This window comes from Vombatus ursinus, unplaced genomic scaffold (genome assembly GCF_900497805.2).
Source record: "Vombatus ursinus unplaced genomic scaffold, bare-nosed wombat genome assembly UNPS02006779.1, whole genome shotgun sequence".
NCBI classification, from domain to species: Eukaryota; Metazoa; Chordata; class Mammalia; order Diprotodontia; family Vombatidae; genus Vombatus; species Vombatus ursinus.
Window position 1 is genome coordinate 4,087,721 of NW_020946557.1, and position 23,936 is coordinate 4,111,656.

The window sequence follows — 23,936 nt, forward strand, 5'->3', positions numbered from 1 at the left end:
GTTCCCCTGATTAATATATATGTATATGTTAAATGCTATGTTACATAATATACTATGCATATAACAAAGTCAGAGGGAGATAGAAGATGAGGAAGAGAGAAAGACAAAGAAAGGAGTCCAGTTAGTTTAACTAATCCCCTATGCAGAATTAATAAGAAAATATAGAGAAAAATCCAAGAAGATATAAGGTTGAAATCTGTATCAGTCAAATGATTTCAAATGTCAGATCATGGATCCATTCAAGTATCAAAATATAGCCTAAATTACACATAATAACTTGGCTTTATGAAATGGGAAACTCCAACTCTAATGCCATGATATATAGATATGTCAAAGAGCTAATAAATTTAAGACACATTTGAAAAGAAAAAAAAAATGAGAAGAAAATGTTTTAAGGTATATTATCGGTATATGAAAATAAAAACAGTCCTAGAAAATGCATGAATTTTAATGAAACCATTACTTCATTAGTCCATTTATTTTACAAACATCTATGACCTGTATATGGAGAACAAATTTCTATACATAGGGCATTATTTCAAATTCTCTAGGCCCACCCAAACTTTATTTTACATTTTCCTTTATTATTTTTTTTGCATAGCATTGTTCCACTCCAATATAATTTGCTGGAAAAACTATTTTTCATTTAGGTTTATTATCTTTCCCACCAAAGTTTCTGAATTCTTGTTTTAGTCCTGTTTAGTCTTGTTATAGTTTATGTGACCCTAAGACTTAACCCCGTCTGCCTCAGCTTCCTCATCTGTAAAATGAGCTGGAGAAGGAAATGGCAAACCACTCCAGTATCTTTACCAAGAAAACCTCAAATGGCGTCAGACACAACTTAAAGAACTGAGCAAAAGCAACAGCACCCTTAATAGTGGTGTTACATAACTGTACATTCAGTCAAGATAAGAAAAATTTTACCTACTTAGATTTATCACTAATTTGCTTATCCCGTTAGAGTCTGAACACTCATTGATTTTAAATGGAAACATTTTCTTGGATACTGACAGTTAAAAGTTCCTGGCATTGCCATTGCATATACTTTCTACATGTGAATAATTTTTGCAGTTGTATTCAAAAGTGCACAAATTTAATGCCAATTAGTAAGAGTCCAATTTATTATTTCATTTCTCATACTTAGAACTAAACAGAAACTATACCCAAAATTTCTAGGGCAAGAAAGTTTCCTTTCAACCCTAGTTTATTTGCAAACATTGCTACATTGACAATTAAAAATTTTAAAATTATTCTATCTTTCTTCATATAATCATTTAGAGCTTTTTCTATATAATACCTATCTGTTAATTAATTTTTGTATATATTTTTATTTCGTCAGTTTGGGAACTCCTTATGAAGAAATTTATCAACGAGGAGCTGCAAGTTATAGTCTTAGGTAGTTGTCTGGGAACTAGGGGATTAAGTGACTTGACCAGAGTCATGTAGCCAGTATGTAACAGAAACAGCACTTGAACTCTTGTCTTGTGTACCCTGAAGCTTGCTCTCTGTGATGCCAGAGCACCTCTTATTACATGAATTACAAAAAGAGATTATAAGATACATTGATACTAGCATAAGCAGTAATTGTCCATGAAATCTAGAGGACATAGATGAAAAAAAAATCTGAAGTGGTAATATAGGAGAAAAACATTTGCTGCCTTTGAAAATTCTATACTGTTATCCTTTGAAAGTCTCTATCTTCTATAGACCATACTTCCAATAAAATGCCCTAAAAAATTTTAATGCTATATAATGTAAACTTAGATGTATTTTTTAGGGGAGCACATGGAAAAGATATCAAATAATTAGACTCATAGTTGGAAATCACTTTTCAAATTCACATTGTACTGGGCTCTCACTGAGGGAGCTATCCTTCCTGTCACTAGAGTATCTCTGTAATAATATCTCCATTTGGACTCTGACCCTCATTCATATTATTTGACAATGTCATTGGATCTAGAAACAATTCTGCCTAAGGTGTCTGAACAAATTGCTCCAGAATGCATGACACCATTAGATAAGGTTTGGGTTTTGATGCTTGGGTTACAATTATTGTACCTAGTGGAAAAAATAAATTGCTATAAGTATTTCTTTTGGACATTGGGCTCAGTTGGATACTTAGGCTCCCTCTTACAAAATTCCATCCATCAGGTTTGGCAGTGCTTATTAGACAGGATAAAAATGCACTTGTTCTCACTGCACATATATAACCCCATTCTTATAAGGCAGACTTCTAGGGCAAGTGAATTGGATTAGTGGCCTGAATCTGGAAATAGGGATCAGAACAGTTGGTAATCTTAGGGTAGTTCAGACATTGTCTTCCCCTCTGTGGTTTGGGGCAGTTTACTTAAGTCTTCCTGCTCTGATTTTCTTTATCTATAAAATGAGGTCAATCACTTACAGACTGACCTCAAAGCAGTGCTTTATGAGTTGAGCTTATACTCATTGTAAATCAACTCATTGTAAATCCATTCAATTGCATCATCATTCTATCTACATATTTCCATATTGTCCATATGGAGAACATAAAATATTTTATCCAATATCTTGCTGAAATCCTCATGTATGATTGCATTTTTTAATGTATCATGAGAAAAGGAAGTAGAGTGGTTAGGTAATAATGCAAAACTACAATCTTTATAATATATTTGTTCCCCTGATTAATATATATGTATATGTTAAATGCTATGTTACATAGCCTCTATAATCCCCCAAAGATATAGATATAAACCCCCAAAGATGAGATTAATCCAATCACAGAAGATAGACAATGGAATAAAAGCTTGAAGATCTCAATTCTCTAAACAACGTAAAAGCATCACACCCTACATTTTGCTGGTCAGGGTCTAATAGAAAGAGAGTAGGAGTGACAGGGAAACAAGAAATTAACATCACCTAAAACATTTATATTGCTGCCACCATAAAAGTTAGCACTTTCTTTTTCTTTTTGTCTATATCTGTACAATAACTATTATAGAAAATTCTCTGTCTAGCTGAAGAAACTATCTCTATGAATGCAGACCTACAGTGGTTCAGCAATTCATGGTCTTAGAGCAGTGGTGTCAAATGAAAAAAAAATACGGATCCTACAGGAGATATATTCACCCAGAAAACCACAAATTAACATCATCTATGTTGTATTATATTTTTATTTATTTTCTTAAACATTTCCTAATTATATTTTTATATAGTCAGCCCACACAGGAACTTTTTTTGGCGGCACTGATTTGATGCTTCTATTTTAGAGGTGATTTGTCCAGTTTAAGTGACCCAATCCTATGAATCAGAGGTGGGACTTGAACTCAGTTCTCCCTGGCTCCTAGGCTAGTTCTTTAGCCAGTATGGAATTCTGTCTCTTTGCTGTCTATCGATCAATATACATGCATGCATATGTATATGTATATATACATACACCCCCCACATATGTATATATAGTACATATACATGTGCATATGTATTTTTAACATCTATCATTATCAGTCAAAATGTGTATAGTTAACAGTCTAAAGGTCAACTTTTTTGGATGCTTTTCTTTTTTATTTTCAGTAGCAGTCATATGCATACACATATGAGTCTCTTGACAATTTCAGCCAGAAATCAAGCTTTCTTTCCCTCATTTTTCATTCTGCGAAGTTTGTTATCACAAACTACTTTGCATATATTACAAACATGCCCTACATTAGTAAAGCAACTCAACTGTCTTCCATTTCACTGGGTAAAACTAAGCAATTTTGCATCATAACTAATTTGATCTAATATGAATGTGCTTGAAGTTTGTGTCACCTGGAACCAAAATCACCTAGTTATATCATATCAGAAGTTATGAGTCTGCAAAATGATGGCAGAAAACCTGCTGCGAGGAAGATAGGAAAATTATTATAATCTGCATTCCTAAATTGAATGAGCATTTTTGCTCAGCAGAAACCTCTTGACTGCAAATAGTCTGAAATTACATCCTGCTGTTTAAAATACCTGTTTTGGGGGGAGGAGAAAGATTTCCTACCTTCCTTTAAATCACTTTCCTGAATAAAATGCCTGGGTCAATGAAAGCTACTACCATATACTTCATCTTCCCCTCTCTCAGATAGAAGCAGCTTTTTATTCACCTCTTAATCACAATGAAGAAAAAATCGATTTGTTTATAATTTTTATGTACTTAATTATTTACTGATAAAGCAAGCCTCAGAGCTAGAAAGACATGGGTTCAAGTCTAGTTTCTTACACACACTTACTATGTGACCTCTTGGTGCCCTAGGCAACTCTCTCAGACTATGAGTTGCAGAAAATGTGTTTATCTGTACTGCTAGTTCTTCACTGGATGCTCCCCACACCAGGTCCAGTTCCCAACCAATCCAGAAACCAATTATTTCATAGTAGGTGGTTCCCCATTGACCTACTAGAAAACTACTTTATCTTTAAAATGAATTAAATTTGTCAAGTGTCTTACTTTGTAAAAACTGGAAGGTGAGGATTAAAAAAAAAACCAACACAGTAAAAACAGAGTAGAAAAATTCTCAGGTTTATTTTCTTAAAGCAATTTGAAGTAATTACAGTCTACTTGTGTGCTAACCAATCACTGAGTCTGATGGAAAGGTAAGCATTAGTTCATCAATTCAATCGCAAAGAAAACTGAATCTAAACTAGACTGTAAGATTGTGGAGGGACAAGACAGTATTTTATAGAGGCTTTGCATCCCCACAATAGCTCACATGTATTTTACTCAAAAAAGAATTTGGAATGATAACTTCGTAGATTCAGAATAAAAAAGATGAGAATATTATCTGTCAATGGACTAGCCCAATACTTTTTCTATGTGTCTAAAATCATCCCCAGCATAATTGACCTCAATAGGCCTATTATCTTATCTGTAAATGTGGTCCCATATTTTTGGCTAGGTTGATAATGGAATCTGATAAAGCAGTGAGTTCATCTTCAAGCTGTCAATAAAAAGATCTAATTATCTCCAAGTATTCCAAGTAGATAAGAGCCCTGAAGTTCAGTCATTTGTCTCAAAGCTCCCAGATTTTAGAGGGATTAGTGATTTATCCAGCCACAAGACAAAGGAAGTAACTTCTCATCAGTGCCTATGGGCCCACCATCTGATGAAGCAAAGTTGCTTTTGTAATTATCTGTAGAAATGAATGAAAGCAATAACAATTAGCTGATAGTCAGGAGGTGTTTCAATGCACAAGGCAAAAGTCATACAAATACAATTAAATGGTCTTCAGACCTTTTGGGATTGAAAAGTTCGGTTCCTAAAGTCTGTTCCTGCTCTGCAGAAGCATCATGTCTCAGCTTGAGGAACCAAAACATGTTCAAATCAAGTTACTAAACGAAAGAAAGACAGCACACACACACATCTATGTATATCTAGTATCTCATTATTACCATGTATCACAATAATATTTATAATAAAGCACCTCATCTGTTCTATAGTGCTTTGTAGTTTACAAAGAAACTTTGCTCTCATTGAAACAATCTTGTAAGATGGGTAATTCAAGCACCATTAAGCACATTTTATACATGGGGAAATTGAGGCTCAGAAAGATTAGGTGGTTAAATGGTTGACCCAGGATTTAAGCCCAGATCTTCTCACTATATACCTTATACTTCTGCTCTATAACACTGTCTGACATTGGTACCATCATACCCTTTTAGGTGTGAGGTGCCTCTTGGAGAACACAATGTCTCTCCAAGGTAGCCTATTTCATCATTGGACAATTGTAATTGAAAGTTCCTTTAAGGGAGACAGTGTGGTATAGTGGATCAATCTGTATACTTGGAATTAGAACTGGGTTTGAGGCCTGTCTCTGCTCCTTGTTAGTTGAGTAAGAATAGGGAAAACATTTATACAAGCTAACTCACATGGTTATCGTAAGGAATGTTTTTGTAAATTGTGATATGCTATAGAAGTATAAACTATTATTATGCCGATATTGTACCAACATCTATTCCACATCCCCACGAGTCCTTATTTTGTCTCCAAAGTAACAAAGAATAAGTCTATTCCCTCTTCAAACCTTCAAACATCACCCCTTGAAGACAATTGTCAAGACCACTCTTCATTTTCTCTTCTCTGGGCTACAATGCCCAATCATCAAAGTAAAGTTCTGAAAACTTCAAACACCTTTCAATGAACCTATCTTTGGTTTATTCTCCTTAACTTGTCATTATATTTATGGTATTTAGCATCTTGATTATTACAAGCCCTGATTCTTTCAAAGTCTGTCATGGTCACAGAAATTTTAGATCTAGTAAATGTTAGCTATTACCCGGTTCAAACTCAAACCCATCACTTTAGAGATAAAGAAACTCAAGTTACGAGAAATTATTTTAGGTAACTTGCTGAAAGCCACATAGGTTTGGTGTCACAATTAAAATTACAACCCAAGCCTTTTAATTGCAAATTCATGACTATTTCTACTATATAATGTCCAATGTTCTTTTGGTAGAATGAAACAATTCAAAATCAAAAGGTTGTAAATGATTCATTTTATTAAGTAGATTTCTAGTTAAGATTCATAACAAAATTAGACAGCCACAAACACACAACACTGGTCAGGTAGGGCCTATTTAATTCCATATATTTCATCTATGAATTTTTTAACCTAATGAATATGATTCAGAATATTTTTATCAAGGAACCTTTAAGGAACTTAGTTATCTTGTAAATGGATATTTTCCTTTATTGGGTTTTAAAACAGTGAAGAAACTTCCACAAAAAGCAGAATGATTTCACATTTTCCAGCAAGAAATTAGAAAAGTCTTTTTTTTTTCTAAAGTTCAAATTTCACAGATTATACTTTGGAACATAAGGGTCATAGTCTATCTTTAGATTCACCACCCACCATCCAACAGTAGAATTTGGCCCCCAAAACCGATTAACAAATATTGTCATTAAACTAAAGAGCTAATTGCTTTGGAATTTAGACAGAATGAACAAAATCACAGGCCAACCACAGCTGGTAGTAATAATGGTGAGACTAACCATATGTTCCACAGGAGATTTGAAAGAACAAAAGCAAATTAACACTAATGTAACCAAACATGTGAAATTATCCTTTAAATGAAATAAACAATTAGAGTTAGAGAATTCTTGATATTTCATTGGAATCATCTAGCACAAGAATCTTTCCAAGTAATTGATCATAATAATTTAAAATTATCTTTGATTAATGAAAAGGAAAACTTTGTGATTTCAGTCTTTTATTATAATGTATAACAAATGACTTTTAAGAAATACATCTCAAAATAAACATAATATATCAGTATAATATAATTATGGCAAACCATTCCAGCATCTTTGCCAAGAAAACCCCATATGGGGTCACAAAGAGTTGGACATGACTTAAACAACTGAACAACAACAATCTATTACATGTAGGCACTGTGCTAAGTGCTTTACAAGTATTGCCTCATTAGGTCCTGTCTTGTGAGGTATTTGTCAACTAGATACTGGAGTGGTTTGCCCTTTCCTTCTCCAACTCATTTTATAGATGAGGAAACTGAGGCAAACAGGGTTAAATGACTTGCCCAGGAGCACATAGCCAGTAAGGACAGATCTGAACTCAGGAACTCTATCCACTGAGCTACCTAGCTGACCAATCTATAGGATCTTTGTGATTCCTATTTAGCTTTATTTAAAAATTAAAATAAAAAATGTATGATATAATTCTAGGCCTTCTTAAACAGAATATACTGAACTTAATTTACTTTCTTTTAATAATTCTAGGATTAAAGAATTTAAAGTTGGAAAGAGACCTTATAGATGACCTATTCTAATCCCCCTTATTTTACAGATGTGGAAAGAGATTAAGTTATATGATCATAGTTTTAGGGCAGGAAGATAGTGTAGAAGTCACTTAGTTAAATCTCATCATTTTACAGATGAGAAAACTAAGTCCCAGAGAGATGACATTCTTGCTTATGATCCCATGAGTAGTAAATGCCAGAGCTGATATTTGAACTGAAGTCTTTGGATTCTAAATTCAATGCCCCTTCCACTATGCCAGACTTCCCTTCAGCTCAGTGTCATTAGAAAGATTCCAAGGTACTTCTAAACCAATGGGGAGGCAACATTTATTCTTTTTGACTATCAGTTCAGTTCACCCAGTGTTTAATTTGTTCTCTCAATGAAAGTTATAATACATTTGCAATGATAGCTTCTATTCACAAAGATACCAACTATATATCTGATAATATATATATATATATATATATATATATGATGGGTATGTATGTGTGTGTGTGTGTATATACATATATATATATATATATATACATATTATATATATATGTAATATTGAGGGAGGGGAAGGAGAGAGAGAGAGAGAGAGAGAGTATGCAACTTCCAAAAACATTGAGAGAAGTAGATGCAATATGAATCTTTTCATTAGCTTTTGGATGAAAGAATTAAAAAATTCCTCTCTGGTAAAGTTCACTTTGAAAGCATAATTTCTTTCCTCAGGCTTCAACTTAGCATTCAAGAAAAGATGACAAACTCAATTCTTTATCCAATTTTCCAACATTCTCAAGATACAAGAAAATGAACTTTCCACTTGACTGACTATAACTTTTATAAGGAGTAACCAGACAGAGATTATTATCCTCCTTTATGTATTTTTATCCATAGAGAAATCTTTAGGATACAAATATACCAAAAATATAGTTATGGGCTCCAATGGAATATATTCTTCAGTGTACAACCATAGCAAAAATGGCCTTGCCCAAGAGCTGACCTTACTTTCTTAGTTTCCAAATCTTTCAAAGATAGATTGAGTTTACCTGACAGCAATGCACATATGATCTATGAACTTTCTTCTGTATATTTGAACTGGACTTTGAGCCATATTCTCTATATGTCAACTGTATTTAATCTAGATTACAAATTCCTAGAAGGAAGCAGTCTTACATCTTCCATAACCCTTCTTCCAAACAGTTTCTGAAATTTTGTATATTCTAAATTTAATAAATATTCATTAAGTTAAATTTAAACTTATCCATGTTTAGCACCTCATACCTACAGATCTCTGTCCAAGAAGGATTTTCTTTATCTACATATGGAAATTTCAAAGGTTGAAAAGATTAGTACCCAAATGCCCATATATAAGTGTTTTTTTTAAAATTGTGATCAATTTTGTTTTTTAAAAAAGGACTCATTTTTATATTTCCACAGATTTTACTTACTAGACAGTCAAGGAGTCTCTAACATATAAAATTCACTCAAATTACTTAATAAGTTTTCTTTGGGGAGGTATATATTAAGAACACAGTCTGAAAAAAAAATGAATGTTGTTTTTGGGAAGATGTTGTCCCAACCTCTATTCTATCTGCTTTTCTGGAGAAGGAAAAGTAAAAGAAAAAACAGTCCTGACACTGAAAAATACAGCAGAATTGCATTTAATATTGTCACACAGACTTATTTGGGATTTTAAAAGTCAAAATAAACCTGTATGTGAAAAGCTGCTCAGAGTTTACCATGCTATACTGTTTTGTCTGAAAACACTTTGTAATCGGAGTTGGTATATATTTCTGACAGCATTATAAATTGAGTGCTATATTATCATTCATTTTCATTGCTGAAAAAGACATATGTAAAATATATTTTATCATTGTACTAACAGGGATGCATTCAGTTTCCTCCCTCCATTTGTAATGATGTAGCTACTTGTAAAAGTGCACCAAAGTTGCTCAATAGATGGATTATCAGACTTGGAATCATCAAGACCCAAGTTCAAATCCAGCCTCAGATACTTATCAGCAAATGTTAGACTCTAGGTAAGTCATTTAACTTCTCACTGCCTTAGTTTCCTCTTTGGTAAAATAAGGATAATAATATCACCTAGATCCCAGGGTTGTTGTGATGATAAAATGAGAGAATATTTGTAAAGTGCTTTGCAAACCTTAAAGCACTTTATAAATGTTATCTACTACTATAAATTTGTGCTTTAGGGATATCAATTCCCTTTTGGAGAAGATTAGTTTCTGACCCCTAATTCTGTAGAAACAAGATATATTATAAAATGTATAGGGATGCATATGTAAATTGAGAGGAAGATAATGTCTACAAGGCTGTGATTCAATCAAAGGGTCTTGATGAGATCATTTGCCATAACAACAAACATCACATTCAACATGGAGGATGTCACTGCAAGTCTGAGCTCCAACTTAGTTATTAGTTATGAGTCAGTTCATATTTAGACCACAGTGAAAAGAACACTTCTACTCATGAAACTTTACACAAAATCAATTGGTAGTCAAATAGGGTGTATGCAGAAATGGCCTTTACTGTTCTCAGTGAATGGAATCATAGCATGTCTCTAAGCATATCACACACTTTGTAAGTCCTTTACTGTGAAGAGAAGACTACACATACTAACAATCCATCCTCTCAGCACTTAGGGCTGAGTTTTCAAACAAAGAGGCAAAAGTTAGGTTGTCTAAAATGTGTTCGTTCACTCCTACCCAGCCAGAGTGATGTGGACCACAGTTGTTTAGTCAAAATTGCTTTCAGAAATAGATTTAATTATATTAAATGTCTAAATAAACAAAATCACCCTGTATGGTAGACTAGTGAGGGGATGATACAATCAGGATAATCAGTTGGGCGGATTCTTTGGATAGGACTCAATTATCTAACTGAAAAGGAGATAAAAATATTTGGGAATTAGATGGCCACATTAGCAGTTTAAAAGGGAAGTTGATAGGTTGGCCCAACCAGAGGGGTCTAGTTCAGTAAAACAGATACAGTTTTTTAAAAGATACAGTTTTTACCTTATTCAGTTGTATCCTCAACTTAGTGGACAGATAGAAATCACTTTATTAGGAGGCTAATCTTTCTTTCACCATTCTATGTAAATGCACAAATGGGGCCATTTTCTTCTATGATGCTAAGATCACTATTCAATAACCCTCTCCTCTCTGGGACTACGTCATTAATATACACTAAGTATTCACTGTAATGAAGTTTGGCGCTTTAGACAATGAGTTATTTACATAATTCACTAACCTTTGTGTTCGTATGATCATTCGGAAAATCCTGCACGTCTATATCGTGGGAACATGCAAAGAAGAATGGATTTCTTGGATCCTGTCTTTAATTCCAAAGGCTTCAAGATTTGCCTAGGAGACTACTGAAGTGACTCCAGGAATGCAGCTGAGTAACCGAGGCATCACTGCTGGGGCAACCAGCAACTTGTTGAGTCTGAAACAACAACAATAACAAAAACCTAAGTCATTAGTCACCTGAAATCTGGATAGAACCTACTTTGGAGAAGTTCATTAACTGAATTTAAAGTTGGTTTGTCCATTTTTTTGGTTTATAACAGTTGCCTTTTAACATTTTACCTCTAACATTTCATTAGTTACCAGTTAGGTCAAAATTTCATTGATAAGCTGACCTAAAGAGGGTCTGGACTGAAGTCATTATCCTTTAATAGACTTTTTTTTCTATTTATCTCTAAGTATTTCATCAGTTGTGTGATCACAAATGTCATTTCTGACATCCCACTGCTGTATTTTGGTGTAGTGTTTCTTATCAATCAAGAGGGCTAATATTTAGAATTTTAAAATTTACTTTTCAGTCACAGGGGATAGTGATATACCGTACCAAATAAGAAAAAAATAAAGCACATAAACTAATATTTTCTTCAGTCTTTCTGTATTTACATAGCAACTGTATTTTCTTCTACTTCAGAAGTGTTTATTACAATAATTATATGTAAACATGAGTAACTTCCTTTGAAATCCATCTTCATTTCTTACACTGAGACAGAACAATAGTAGCATCTTTGCTGAATGAGCTATGTAGGAGATGGTACAGTGCCTGATGAGGAAAATAAATCTTTTCTGATAATCAAGTATCTGGCTACTCATCATATTTGGGGAAATACATAGATTGCAATAAATACAAGATTTGTAGCAGAAAGAGGAATATGCAGGAGGCTGGGGCCAGTGACGTGGGGACCTGGCTGGAATGGAGAGGAAGAAGATGGGAGCTGGGGTGGTGGTGCAGACACATGGTACCTGAACACAGACAGATACACAGGGTCCAGACATGAGGGTGGGTGGGCTGAGTGGGGCAAAGGTCTGCTTTCTACGTGATGGAGGTCTCAAGCCCAGTACCCAATCAGTCCACAGTAGCAATCTTTCTGCTTTCACTTGGAGGATTTTTTTAGGTTTTTTGTGTGTGTGTGTGTATGTGGTGCTAGTGGGGTGGTAGAAGGCTGCAAAGTACCAAACTGAGGAGCAGAACTGGAGGGAGCACAGTACTGCATAGCACAGTTAACATAGGTTTGTTTGTTTGTTTTTTGGAATGTGGATTTCTTTCATTATTCTTTTAGTAAAGTCAAATTTGTATAATTTGAATTCATGTAAAGTCAAAAATATCTATATTAATCAGGACAAGTACTCTAACTGTAACGTACCCTTGGCTAGTAAAGTCAAGGCCAATCAAAGTCAAAGAGGTGGTAATTGAAGTAGGTGGTTTATAGGCTCCTCTTTAACCTAAGTGAGAGCTGCTATCCAAAGCAGTGAAAGCAGCACTAAACTTGTACTAATAAGACTTAAGATTGAAAATGGATTCTTTCACTTATTGTGTGACCATGGGCAAGTCATTTAGCCCTTCTGGGTCTCAATTTCCCCATTAGTAAAACAAGGGAGTTGGCCTAGATGACCTCTAAGTTTCCTTCCGGCTCTTCATGTATGATGCTAAGAATTGTTTCCAAGTAGATGTGCATGTCAGTGTTGGAAGAGAATGGTATGTGAAATAAAAGTGGCTAAATGGACGTTAGGTAATAGCAATGATAATGACTACTTGGAGCAAGGCTGTTAATTAGGGGTTCCTATGTTGTAGCAGGAAAAGGGTGGGGTATTCACTTTTTGCCACTGCTAAGATACTGTAGATGAAGGATATGTGGTTTTATCAGTGTAAAAGGAAAGGGAACTCCCTCCACCAGTGGTGACTTGTGACTTTTTAAGTTTAGCATTTCTTTCCACCAAGCCAGATCATAACCTATGACACACATAATGACATATGTTAGTTATTTGCCTGAAGAGTATGGAAGGTTTGTGACTTGCCCAAAGAATTAGTGTCACAGGAGACATTTGGACCAAGATCTTCCATGTTCCAAACCTAGGACTCTATTCACTACTGCCTCTAGACCATTATGGTACCAAAAATTGCAGAAGAATAGTCTGATTGGAAATTTGTAAGATTCCAATAGTTAGCATAATTTTTCCCTGTTAAACCGCTTTGATTCTTACTTCTAAGTCTCTTTTATATCTGCCTCTCCCTTTCTCCACTGCCACCACTCTAGTCTAGGCACGTTGTCAACTCATGCCTGGATTACTGCAAAAGCTTCTGTAACTTATTGAAGCAGGATAGCATAGTGGAGAAAGCACGGGGTTTGGGTTTGGAATTTCTTGAATTCTTGTTCTACCATTTTAAAAGTTGTATGTCCTTAGGCAAGTTAAGGTCATTGATCTGGACCCCCATTTTCTCTTTTATAAAATGAGAGCAATAGACTAGATGATATCTTCCAAATCTATATATCCTATACTAAACTGCTTGTTTTGAGATCATATGTTCTAGATCCTATGATCAGCCTGACTTTAGTTTTGCCCCTTCTAATACATCCTACATAATTCATCATCCTAAATATCACTTTCTTTTTTAAAAAAATCATTTTTTTTAAAAGAGGCAGTCAGGGTTAAGTGACTTGCCCAGGGTCACACAGCTAGTGTCTGAGGCCAGATTTGAATTCAGGTCCTCCTGAATCCAGGGCCAATGCTCTAACCACTGTGCCACCTAGCTGCCCCAAATATCACTTTCATTATAACAGTTCCTCTGCTCATCATTTGATGGTCTACAGGATGAAGTCCAAGCTCTTTGACTGAGTATTCAAAGATCTCACCAAGTCTGGGTCCAGGTTAGTTTTCCAACCTGATCTCTCCATACTCACAAACCACATACTTTAGATAAGCGTGTTTACTCACTGTTACCTAAACGTGTCTTCTGTTTTTCTGTCTCTGTTTTTGCTCATGGCAATGGCTTACTCTCCTCTCTTCTTAATGCTTATCCATCTTCTAACATACAGCTGATAGCCCTCTTCTTTAAAGCATTTGCAGCCCAATTCTAGCCTACAATCTATTGTGTCTTTTAAGTATTTGTACCATTAATTTAGCAATTAATCATTTCTGTCTTTTGATATACTGTGAATTATTATGCTAGACTGTTTCTTATCTCTGGTAATGTTATTTAAAAGTTTATGTCAAGGCCTCATTTAATAGATTACAGGGCTGTAGTAAGTGTTCTTCTAGGTATGTAATCCTGACCCAGAAATAGGTCCTCTACAAATAATTTAAGCAAAGTTCTGTCCTCTCATCCTCAAGACATATATACTTTTGAACTGGGTCAAGTTTTAGGGAGGCATAAGGAGTGAGGGTATTAGACTGTTATTGATTGGGGGACCAGGGAAGGTTTCTTGGTGCATGTGACATTTGAATTTGATATTAAAGTTGGAGATGCAATTTAAAAAGTATAAATTGGAGGGAGGAAGATATTCTATGTCCCGCATATGACGTGAGCAAAGGTACACAATCAGAAGAGTAGGGGATATGTAGGAGAGATAGAGCATGTGGATGTGGTCTAAAATAAATAAGACTGGGAAGGTAGATAGGGTGGTGCCAGGTTGTAAAGGGTCTTGAATGCCAGGAAAAGAAAGCTGAACTATACTGGGAAGATAACAGAAGGTCATTGGAATACTTTGAGCAGTGGTATCATACGACTAGATTTACATATAAGGATCCATGAACTTCATACTTGACATTTAATATGTTGTATATGTCTTTTTCATTACTACCCCATAAGTGTTCATTATTTCTAAATGTCCTTAAAAAATACAAATATTGGTTCAAGAAATATTAAACTGAACAATTAAAGCCACTTAAAATAGATGGTCTTTGAAATTGGAAATAATAAAAGTTAGCATGAATCCATTTTTAGCTGCTGGGGATTTTCATAAATATAACAAAGGCTACTCTCAAGATGCAAAGTAAGACATGGTAGTGAAGCCCAATATTGTGTATCATTTCTCAAAAAAAATGGTTCCCTTAGGGTAGTCTGTGACTAATTAATAAAGATGATGATGATAAAGCACTGTAAGATTTAAAAAGTGTTGTCTTTATAACACCAGGAGGTAGTTTTTATAAATATAATCACATCAACTTTGCAGATAAGAAAATGGAGAAATTGAGGAACTTTTCCTGGGTTACACAACAAATACACTAAGTATTGGACTTAAGCTCAGTTGTCACGATTACAAGACTAGTGCTCTCACTACTATACCACACTGCCATTAAGTATATGCTAGAAACTAAAATAAATTAAATAATGAGGCTATTAATATGCAAATGAAAGGCTATAAATAAATATTAATACCTTATTGTTATGGAGAGTTTTACCACTTCATTCTGTATTAAATTTTTTTATATGTATTTTCTTATTTGATTCTTACAACCACCCTAAAGGTGACATTACAGGAGTATTACTACTCCTATTTTACAAATGAAGAAACTAATGCCCAGAAAGTATAAGGAACTCATTTCTCTTCTAAAAAAATTAAATTTCATTTATTAAACATGTTACCAAGATAATTTTTTCTTCTCTATATGCCTCATTAAAGGAAAAAGGAAGAAAAACAAAAGCCTTCTAACAAATACTCAAGCAAAATAAATTCTGATATTCATCATTTCTAAAATTGTGTGTCTCATTCTGCATAATCCATCACCTCTCAGTCAGGAGGTATGTTGCATGCTTCATCACTGGTCCTCATGATTGATCATTGCACTAATCAGAGTTTTTAAGTCTCAAATTGACTTATTATTATTATTATTATTATTATTTACAATGTTGATACAATAGCATAAAGTGGTTCTGCTTATACCCCATCTGCATCAATTCATACAAGTCTTCCTAGGCTTTTGTGGAAGTTTCTTTTTTCAGGAGATTTTAACAACATCACATAGTTAATAAGTGGTACCCTGATCTAATGACTTCCACCCAGACCTGATGACTCCCAGTCAGTATACTGTTCTTTCTAGTAACATTTGAAATTCGTAATTCAAAATACTGTTATTAGCCTATTGTAAAAAAAAAATGGATCATTGTAATATCCAAACATATTTTCTGTAGGCAACATGCTTATAGCTCCCTCAGTCTAGCAATCTGTAGAAAACACCAGAAAGAAGCAAAGGTAGCTAGAATGGGAAGCAAGGGAAACTGGCCACTGTAGGTGAAGCCAACACATATTTCATAACTGAGTAGCTTTTTTTGAGCAGCCCATCCTACAATTTTTTGAAAACTGGCTGCAAAGTGCCTTAGGCATTTGTAGGAGACAATCTCCTCTGGGCTTTTACAGAATTCTTGTTTGGCTACATACATAGTTGGACTCTATCAGAGTAATGAATATGTTAGGCTTGTGAAAAAATCTCCTATATGATATGCACTTTGAAAATGAGCACTGTTGCCTTAAAAAATCAGAGAGTAGACTATATTACTCTTATTCTCCATGATAGCTGAAGATATTTTAAGAAAGTAATGATTCATATTTTATAATCAATCACTTTTCATGCAAAACAAGAAACTTGTCTAATGTTTGTCTACTTTCCTTGTAGAAGTAATTAATAATAATAATAGATAATATTTATATGCTGCATACTAAAGGGTAGGCACTGTGCTAAGCACTTTACAAATATTATCTCATTCAATCCTCACTACAGCCAAGTGCTAGTATTATCACCATCTTAAAGATGAAGAATATGATGCAGACAGAGCTTATGAGTCACACAGCTATTAGGTGTCTGAAGCTGAGTTTAAACTCAGGTCTTCCTGACTCCAGGCCTGGTGCTTTATTCACCATGCTCCCTAGTTGTCCTTTCCTTGTAACATATAACATATTCCTTATTTTCATTATAATATATAACACTAAAAATAAAGAAGACATTTTCATAATAAGTGAAAGGAAAGAAAACATGGCCCATATTCTCAGTTTCCATTATAATGGGGGAGACAAAAGGCAAAAAAACATGTCTATCCAAGAGACAAGGAACTAGCAATGGGATAGAAGGTGAGATTTGAGCTGAGTCATGGAGGAAGACAAGGATGCCTGGAGGCAGAGATGAGGAGGAAGAGCTCTCCAGGGGGACAGACATCCAGTGAAAAGGCACAGAGTCAGAGATGGAGAATTGTGTGTGAAGAAGAGCAAGGACAGTGTTGCTAATCGAGCAATACAAAAAGAAAAATACAGTATGAGAAGACAGGAAAGGTAGGAAGGCACCAAGTTGCAAATGGCTTTAAAGGCCAAATATAAGATTTTATATTTGATTGTGGAGATAATCATGGAGCCACCAAAGTTTAATGAATAAAGGGATTGACATAGTCAGATGTGTGATTTAAGAAAATCACCTTGGCAGCTGAGGGTAGGATGAATTAAAGAGGAGAGACTTGAACCAGAGAGATTAACCAGAGCACCGCTGCAATAGACCAGGCACAAGTGACGAATACCTACATCAAGGTGGCAGCTGTGTGAGTAGAGAAAAGGAAGCATGTTTTTAAGAGTTGTTTTTAAAGTCTGAGGCAAAAAGATTTGTCAGCAGATTGGATATGTGCAGTTATTATGAGTAAGGAGTAGAGAATGACACCAAGGGGGAGAACAGAGGTGACTGGATGGATGGTGGTGCCCTTGACAGACGTAGTCAGAAAGAGGCTTAGAGGTTGGAGAGAAATATAATGAGCTCTGTTTGGGCACTGTTGAGTTTGAGATGTCTATAGAGTATCCAATTCAAAATATTCAAGAGGCTGTTGATGATGTTCAGGAGAGAGGTTAGAGATAGATAAATAGACCTAAGAATAAGCTGCAGAAAGATTGTAATTGAACCCATAGAATCTGATGAGATCTGATGAGATTATAAAGAGAGAAGAGGATCCAGGATAGATCATTGAGGAACACCTATAGTTAGTGTGCATGACCTAGAGTAAGATCAAGCAAAGAACACTGAGAAAGTGGTGATACAGGTAGGAGGAGAACCAGGAGATAAATGTGGAAAGAAAACCTACCCAGAAGAGAATATAGAGGAGATGGTAAGCAAATGTCAAAGGCTGAAGACATTTCAAGAAGGATGAAGACTGAGAAAAGGCCATTAGATTTGGCAATTGAGAGATTGTTGTTTCATTGAATGACGATGGGGGTTAGAAGAGAGTGAGAGGAGAGGAAATTCAGGCAACTACTATAGAAAGCTTTTTCAAGGAATTTAGCCATGAATGGGAGGAGAGAGGCTATGACAGCTAGTGAGGGTGATAAGATTATTCAAAAATTTTGGGGTTATTTTTTGGATAGGGGAGAACCAGGTACATTTCTAGGCAGTAGGAAAGTAACCAAAAGGTAAGGAAATATTGGAGATTAGTGACAGAGTGAAATTCATAGAAGAGATCATCGACTGGAGAACAAAGGACAGAACAGGATTTGCCTTGGCGAGGAAAAGGCCTATTCCTTTTGTGTGGGACAGGAGTGTGAGAGAAGACATCAGAAAGATGGCAGACAAGGAGGAGAGGAAAAGAAAGAGCTCTAAGGGATTGGCCTCATTTTTTTTTTTTTGCAGTGTAGTATGATTCAGCATCCTCAGCTGAGAAAGTGGAGGAAGGGGGCTGAAAGTTAGACTTGTTTCTATTTTTCTCCCTTTAGAGTTTTGAACTTTTTGAAAAGCAAAAGCTGTATCTTTGACTTTCTCCTTTTTTCATGCCCAATCTCTCCACAATGCTCTACACAGAGTGAAAGCCTACTACATGGTGTTAGTGAGACCTCAAAATAGCGTTCTCTCACTGGTCTTTATCTATATCATTTTCATTTATTTCTGATACAAGCAAAGTAGATAAGAAATATCTTCAGATATAGGCACAGCACATTTAGATTAAAATAAAAAAAAACTTCTCACATGTAAAAACATATGCCATATAACAATTGTTAAAGCAATTTTTGGCTGGATTGAAATATTTTAGATGGTGATGGGCTCAACAGATATACACTCTCATGCACACATACATACACAGAAGATAGACATGAAAGATGAGGAAAATGTATAAGCGCCTGCATTTTAAACCCTGACAATTGCAGGCCAATGTTATCAGCACATTTATTTCAGAATGTTTGACTAGTTTTTTCCAGCTGAATTCTACATACTCTCTGTACCTACATTTAAAACGCCTATCACAAAGGCACTTGTACCATGATTTAAGATGATAACTTTTTGATTTGTGCAAAAATGAGCTATCTAAAAGTACTTCAAAAACTACTCACAATAATCAAAGGCTCTATATTACTCTTGGGGAAAGGAGGAAGGCAAGAAGGTAAATTATTCTGGAAAATGTAAGAAGTTAATATATTACCTTGTTATCTTAACGCACTAAATTTTCCTTCAAGTTTGCTCATCAGAAAGGTTAAAAAGCATGACCCCCCAGAGAGACACCCACTAACTTCCCGTGAAAGATATGTTTCCTTAATAGGTCATCTAGGTAGTGAAGTGGATAGAGATTCCAGGCCTGGAGTCAGGAAGACTCATCTTCCCAAGTTCAAATCTGGCCTCAAACACTTACTAGCTCTGTGAGCCTGGGCAAGTCAATTAACCCCGTTTGCCTCAATTTCCTCATCTGTAAAATAACTGAACTTGTCTAGATGACCTCTGAGGTACTTTTCAGCTCTAAGCCTCTGATCCCATAATTTCTCATTTGATATATGCACAACCACAAAATCATTTTAACACCAGATGAAGTATTAACAAGGTCAGAAGAGGGAAGACTGAAAAAGAGACAGAATGATCATTTAAGCTGTCCAATTTTCCTCAGAATGTAAACTCCCTCAGAGAAGGAACTAGATCTGCTGTTTGTGTGTTCTACTCTCGTGTGCCACAATAAATGCCAACAGATTGTAATTATAGTAGCACCCAAGGGATTTAGAATTTGATCACTGCTACAAAATAAGAATTAAAGCAACAGTCTAACTCCTGGCAGAGTTGATGCTCAAATATTTGTTAACTTAATGAATGATTATCTTGTTTTCTGAAGATGAAAAGTATAGACCTCATACGCATTTAACCAAAGGAAGAAAATGCCTCAGAAAATCCTTATGGAAGACACTGGAAAACATATTGAAGGTAAAACAGACCAGACTTCTCATGGAGCGATCGGTCACCAATCCTAGTTGTTTACTGAAATGGAAGAGAGTCTGTAGGTTGCTACATTTCTAGTCCACTGTCTCATAAATTCCCATGAGAATTTCTGATCTTCGCTCTGGTTAGGATCCTTAATGTATGGGCCTTTGGCTTCTGGTGTATTTTTTTCCTTCAGATCTTTCAGTGTTCCAAAGAAAAATTAATGAAAAGAATCACATGCTGCTGCTGCTGTTGCTATTACTACTACTACTGCTACTACTGCTACTGCTACTGTTACTGCTACTACTAACTGAATTTAATATAGAACTTCAAGTTTTCCAAAATACTTTATGTTATATTTTGCTAAGTGCTTTTTTCCATTCACAACCTAGTTTGATGTGTTTAATAATATTGTCAGCCACATTGTAGGCTAAATAGAATTCTGTGGGTTGACCTCAAAATGCAACCAGCATTTATAACGTTACTTCTCTGGGGAAATGGATCTCATGTTCCACTTACAAACCAACTTTAATACAATCAGTTAATAAGTTAATCAGTTAACACAATCAGTTAATAATATATAGCCTATGTAGTAAGCTCTTACTTATTCATGCTAAGGAGCTCAGAGGGAACTATGATGAAACCAAAAGAGTGGAAAATCAAAAACTTATACACATTTACTTTTAGAATATATGATTAGGACTTTATGTCTCTGGTTTTCCATTTTAGTTACATTTCATTTAGAATAACAGTTGATTTGCATTCCCTTAGCATATAGCACCTAACAGCACAGAGAAGTTAACTTGAAGAATATGCCCTGCATTAATGGAGATTCCACTTTGCTATTTCTTTACTAATGAAACAATAAGTCAAGATTTACCCTTCCCTTTAATGTATATATAAACACACGTACTTTGTGTATTATGTATATAAATCTGTTCCTTTACACATAGTCATACCTATCTCTGAATGGTTAGATAGATCTTCCCAAGGGAAGAGAATAGTTCATGACCATTTAGAACTAACCGAAAATGTTAAAGTACATTTTGAAATAAAGTTTACGCAGAATGTACAAAAATAGCAGAGTGATACAATTAACCCAACTATTTCCATCCAAATTTCTTCAAAACTTACCACATTATTACCCAAGGGGGGGTTATTCCTTAAAAGTCTGAGATCTTGGGATAAAGGCCTTTATTTTCTCTCGAAACTTCACTCTGTACTGGGTCACGTAAACATTATCATTATGGCACAAAGCTGCAGTTTGAATAAATCTCGAGGTCTATATTATATATAGATAAGAAATTTAGGGCATGCAGCATAGTGCACAGGAAAGAGAACTCCTAGAGGATCCAGGTTGAAAATCTAGCTGTGCCACTTATGTGTCATATAAGCAAGGACAAGCTAATTATACCTTAGGACTCAGTCTTTATCTGGAAAGTGAAAAGGTTGGACTAGATGACCTCCCATTCATCCCCAAATATGAGATAGTTTGACATTTATATTTTATTCACCAAACTTAGCTTAGTGGGGTTTCCTAAAATATTTAGGTCCTTTTGCTATTAACAGATTTGTCCTTTTATCACTTTCTAGTTTCTTCTCTACCTCTATCCTTAACCTGAGCATAGCCTTTTCTCTCTTAAATTTCCTTTGTCATTGAGGAAGAAAATTTTTTTGTGCCTAGTTTCTCTAGGTCTTACAAGGCATGTCGGTGGCACAAGGGATGTGGCACTGAACTTGAGGTCCAGAAGACCCAAGTTTAAATGCTGCCTTAATTAGTTACTAGAGAGGTATATCCCTGACTAAGTCATTTAAACTTTCTCAGCCTCAGTTTCCTCATATGTAAAAATATAGGCAATGATAGCACCTACTCACAAGATTGTTGTAAATATCAAACCTTAAATCACTATATACATTTAGCTACTAGCAATTATTACCCTAGAACTCTCTGACTAGATGACCAAAAACAGGCTTCTGATATCTTGAGCAGAGTCATCTTTCTCAGAGGTGTCTTTACATTATATAATTCATATTGAACTAACCTTTTTTTGAGGGGGGTGTTCATATCACTAGTCTGCCTATTTCACAGGGCTGTGGGAAGGAAAGTGCTTTTTGTAAACCATAAAATGCTATGTAAATGTTAGTTATTAATTTCACTTATTATTGCTGTTAAGGTGGGCTTCTTTTTAATCTCTCACATAAAAATTTCCAAATGACCACAAATCTCACAACAACTGTTAATATCAAAATAATTAGGCACAAATGAACTGTGTATAGCATGATAGGGAATGATAGATTTTAAATGTTCGCTCATACCACAGAATGAAGGCTGGAGCTGCCATTCTAACTTAAACACATGAAGGAAAACTAGATTAGAGACAAAAATGTCTTTTTGTAATTTGAAATGTAAAAAGCCCATTGTGCATATAATCTGGACTCTCTGCTGATGTAATTATAGTCATTTTCCAAAGGAACTAGAAGGGAAACACAAACACAATTGCAGTTTGCAGTATCCTCTAGTGAAAACAGCATTTTAAAACTTAAAAATTCCTTTGTCTGATCCCTGTATGAAGGGACCTAGAAGGTTCACAAACAATCCTAAAACATTTGCAGCTTGATGGTATATATTGAGTGCACCAGGGAGAGGAGAAGTTAAGGATATTCCAGGTTCCTGGGTACATTATTCCAGGTGCCATCATGAGGACTTTCCATCTTACCAGAGGAACAATGGCACAGAGAAACATTTACACAAAGTGGTTTTGTTATCAATGGGCAGCAAAGTCAGAGCAATGTATCACCCCAGAAAGCATATACAATGAGCAACATGGGTCTTAAAAAAGAAGTTTTGAGATGATTCATGGATTTTTAAAGAAAGCTGTTTTCAGTTCTTTAACCAATTTCTTTTAAAACATCAGAATTATTTTATAACACAAAGAAAGTACCTTATCTTCCCATTATTGCCAGTATCCTTCATACCTAACTTCAATAGGATAATAATTGCTGTATTTTCTTTTAAGATCTTTTCTGGTGATTATTATTGGGACAGATGAGAACAGAAAAACCAAAACTTTCTCTTAGGGCAGGGGATAGTAATCTTCTCAGAGAGAAGAATCATTTGGGGATAACATTGTTAGAATTGACCTTTTTGAAGAGTTGCACCATAATTTATTCACTTTAATACTTGAAAAGAAGTGTGATTTTTGTCAGCATGAACACTTGCTCCACCAATATAGCTTCCTTATTCTTAGAGGACAATTCCGTGAATTTTGGTGGCTAAAATAAAGTTAGCCATTCCTTGATAGTCAAGTATTTTTAATGAGCTTGTCCCAAGTTATCTAGACTGGTCAGAAGATGAGAGTCATAGAGTAGCTATCACTTAGCCTGACTTGAAGTTTTCCTGTGTGGTAAAATCTTCAAAAGTTTGAGATCTTCAGGCATGATGATTCCATGGTGACACTATTACCTCCACACCAGGATGAGGCATAGAGAGATCTTCAGTGGAGAAATCATGCTTTGACATATTTTTTTAATTGATGCCAGTGGGATTGAACAACAGACTCCTCTATACTGTTTTAGGCAATTTTATTATTCTATTCAACTTATTCCAGTTCAGGAAGACCAAATAATAATCACTTATTCATAATAGCTAGAATTTATCCAGTGCTTTAAAGTTTGGGAAGCCCTTTACTAATATTATCTCATTTTATTCTCTCAATAACCCTAGAAGGAAGGTG

General features: G+C 35.1%; 1 protein-coding gene across 1 annotated transcript in view; it reads right to left on the minus strand.

Moving 5' to 3' along the window:
- The window catches only part of HS3ST5 (heparan sulfate-glucosamine 3-sulfotransferase 5), a 304,691-nt gene that overhangs the window by 159,135 nt on the left and 121,620 nt on the right, over nucleotides 1–23,936 (minus strand). The window contains exon 2 of the mRNA XM_027848672.1: nucleotides 11,009–11,203. The gene's annotated coding sequence lies outside the window, so the exon portion shown is untranslated. The remainder of the gene's footprint in view (nucleotides 1–11,008; nucleotides 11,204–23,936) is intronic.